The sequence below is a fragment of the Lolium perenne genome, chromosome 3 (genome assembly GCF_019359855.2).
Source record: "Lolium perenne isolate Kyuss_39 chromosome 3, Kyuss_2.0, whole genome shotgun sequence".
NCBI classification, from domain to species: domain Eukaryota; kingdom Viridiplantae; phylum Streptophyta; class Magnoliopsida; order Poales; family Poaceae; genus Lolium; species Lolium perenne.
The window spans coordinates 42646250-42649654 of NC_067246.2; the positions used below are offsets into that span (position 1 = coordinate 42646250).

Genomic DNA, 3405 nt, shown 5'->3' on the forward strand with positions numbered 1-3405 from the left:
AACTGATATCTGCTCGGCCACTAGACAACATAAAAAAAAAGGAGCAGCACAATTAGATGGAAATATGGCATACGTGCAGAAGATAATCTTTCTTTCTATTGGCGTGGACGCTTCTCCACAGGGCAAGCGGTTTCTTTGATCCTGATCGAGGTCGGCCATGGAGACGACATTATTCGCTGTGTCAGTCCTAAGCGCCTCAAAGGACTTAAGACAGCCATCTTTAGAGGGACTGACCTGCATCCACCTGTGGAGACGGGAGAGGAATCTGGCAGATAGGAGACAACAAAATAGATCAGAGATATTATAGAAATAATTTTTCATGGAGAAAGAAATTGCTAGTCGAGGCTGACCGTTTTAATCAATCCCTTGGCCAAGGATGGAACCGAGAGGATGAAATCAATGCAGTAATCCTCAAGTTTCGAACAACGGTGACGGCGCGCCACATTGAATGTGTCGACTGCATTTTCCTTGGAGATGTACTCGGCGAGGAAGTTCTCACAAATGATCTTCATCCTCTCGAGTCCAAACCGGGATGCTGCGGCGAGCATGTCTTCGTCAACCACCGTGCTACCAAGAGTGGGCAGTTCATCGGTGTAGACGAAGTGGATCACGGCCTTGAAGACCGTGGCTTTCATGCCGTCAATACGTACTATATGTCCATCCTTGTTGCTGACTGCCGCTGCCACCGCCTCATAAAGGATCGGCGATCGCGCGGCGATCACAAGACTATGCGCGCAAATCTCGCTACCCTCAACAAGAAATTGCACGTCTGACCCATGCCCGCCCACCAATAGTTGCTCGAGGTACAAGGCAATGCTTGATGATGGCACAACGATCATGGCCCTGGTGGCCGGGGTGCTCGTAGTACTGGTGTAAGGCTGCTTGGTGACCGCAAAGCTACAGCATATGGTTAAGGAACCATCATTCGCTAGGTACCCTGATTTTGCAGATTCAACGGTCATCAACTTTGTGTATCCATAGGCTAAAGCCGTTTTGGTATATATGTGGGTGAAACTCCATTCTTTTTTCTCAGTGGTGAACTTTCCACTTGGATTGCCGAAAAAGAATTTCCCGGACACCTCGATGCCATGGACTGGCGGCTGACTCAACAATTTAAGGAAAATAGAGATGCTCCCTTGGTCGTCCTCTCCCTTCACCCCCGATGGGTACACCAATACATGCCAGTCATAACCGCCGACGTTGAAAGTGCCTGAATGGATTACTTGGCCAACTTCACGGCTCCTCTGGACGGCGCAAAAGTTAGGGATCCTAAACTCGTGGACGCTGTGCACCAACGCGTCGTTATAGGTTGACCACGTCTTTTCCGGAGGCCGGTATTTCATGCCGTCAGAGGACTTGCGCGCCCCGTTGGGGTTGTGTGCGGCTACTCTTTCCATGATCTCGATTATCAAGGGACTGCAGCTATTCTTAAGCTCCTGGTACTCCTCGGTCGCCCTCACAGCAGCGTACACCTTGGGGTCAGAGGCTATGTACTCGATGCAGGAATCCTCGAGCTGACAACAGGTGTGACGGCCACGCGCCAGTAACAGCGTCCCCATAACAGTCGAGGCGTCGATGCTCTCTAATAATATATTCTGGCACATGATCCTCAGCCTCTCCAGGTCATACCGATCCGCGGCCACAAGCAGGTCGCGTGCCATGGCTTCCCGGCGCCTCAAAGCATATTTCTCTTTGCAGGCACGACGGCTGCTTGTATCGTTCCTTGCTTTGATGGGCATCTCGTCGGTGTAGATGAAACGGAGCATCGCCCTGAAGGTGGATGCACTCATGTCGTCGACGCTAAGGCGCGTAAGGATAGAGCTCTCCTTCGCGTGCCAGCGGAACTCCGCGGCGAAAACCGGGGATTGCATGGCGAGCACGAGCTTGTGCGCCTGGATCTCGGTCTCCTCAACGACGAACGTTACATCCGACTTCATACGATGTCGTCGCCTGTCCTCAGAACACGATGATCCTGACGCGGACACTGCTGACTCATCAACTAGTAGAAGTTTGTGGAGATCCTGAGTAATGGTCGGCGGCGGCACCACCGATACAAAGCCGTTTCTAGTCTCCACAGCGGTTCCGGGGGAGTACTCCTCGAGGACGTCGACGGTGCATTCGATGGTGAGGCGGTCGTCTCTCACGTAGCGGGTTCCATGGCCATGGTAAGTCTCTGGAACCGATAGCTTCCAGGTCCTAGTCTCCTGGAATCTGATGGCGTCGCTTTGCCACACGGCGGTCGGCCACTCACCTAGGGGGTCCTCGATCCTGATGCCCGCCGTGGCGACCACGTCCTTGGTCGTGCCGAGAAGCTCGAGGGTGATTGATGCGAGGCTGCCTTGATCGTCCAAGGTGCAGGCGAGGGCCCAGGTGTGTCCGCCGGCGAGGAAAGAGCCGGACTTGATGGAGGAGGAGTTGATGGCGCTGGAGAAACGCTTGCGGCCGCTGCAGCCGACGATGTTGAACTCGTGCGTGCCACGGACCACCGCAGACCTGTGCGTCGACGCCGTCTTGTGTATCGTGGACGCCATGGCGCCTGCGCGCCTCAATGGTTGCTAGATCGATGTCGATCGATACGATTTGGTTAGAGCTAGGAGCTCTCCTAACTCGTACGCTCGTAGGTCTCCTCGTCAAAACTCAAAACTAGTGATCTAAAAACGCAAACACATTTCAATACTCGACAGGTATTTTCGAGAACAGCACGAATTGAGTCCAAGTTTATAGCCTCCTAGACTCCTAATACAACACGCTATGCAGCAAATATCTAACCCTTTCCCTAAATCAATCAGGGCACGATTAAACTTTCCAAGAACTAATTAGAGATTCCAGTCCTAGCACAACCGGGTCTATGAAATGCAAGACAACAAGTTACAGTTTTCATAGGCTTCCAAGAACTCGCTAAAAATATATGGTTCAATTCGTTCCCTTTGGCAATAAAGTTAAGAAAGCCTACGACCGGGTTAACTGACATTTTGAGATTTTCTCAATGGAATCTTGGATCTTAAGAGTTTTGACGTAGGTTTTATGCACATAATTTCCCTACTTATTTTGGGAGGTACAACGATTTCTATGAACACATAGATTGGCCCATTTTTTGGAACCAGTCGAGGAGTGAGTCAATGGACCCTCTCTCGCCGCTCCTATTTAACTACGTTGTAGAAAGTCTCTCTACTATCCTTTCTACCGCCTACGCTGCTGGTCACATCCAAGTGGTCGCCCGCCACCTAATCCCGGGGAGATTTCCCACCTTTAATACGCGGATATACCCATTTTGCATATCCCAACAGTAGCCTAGGGAGTTCTTTGAGATCCATTTGTTCATCTGCATGGTTCACGTCGGGTTATTCACTTCCATGTTCGTGTCTTCCTCAAAGGATCTTAAAGAACTCGAAAGAATATTCTACT

The 3405-nt window shown here is 51.0% G+C and overlaps 1 pseudogene; it reads right to left on the reverse strand.

Annotated features, from left to right (window-relative positions):
* Positions 1-220: 220 nt before the first annotated feature.
* Positions 221-2531, reverse strand: LOC127339033 (uncharacterized; annotated as a pseudogene).
* Positions 2532-3405: the final 874 nt, after the last annotated feature.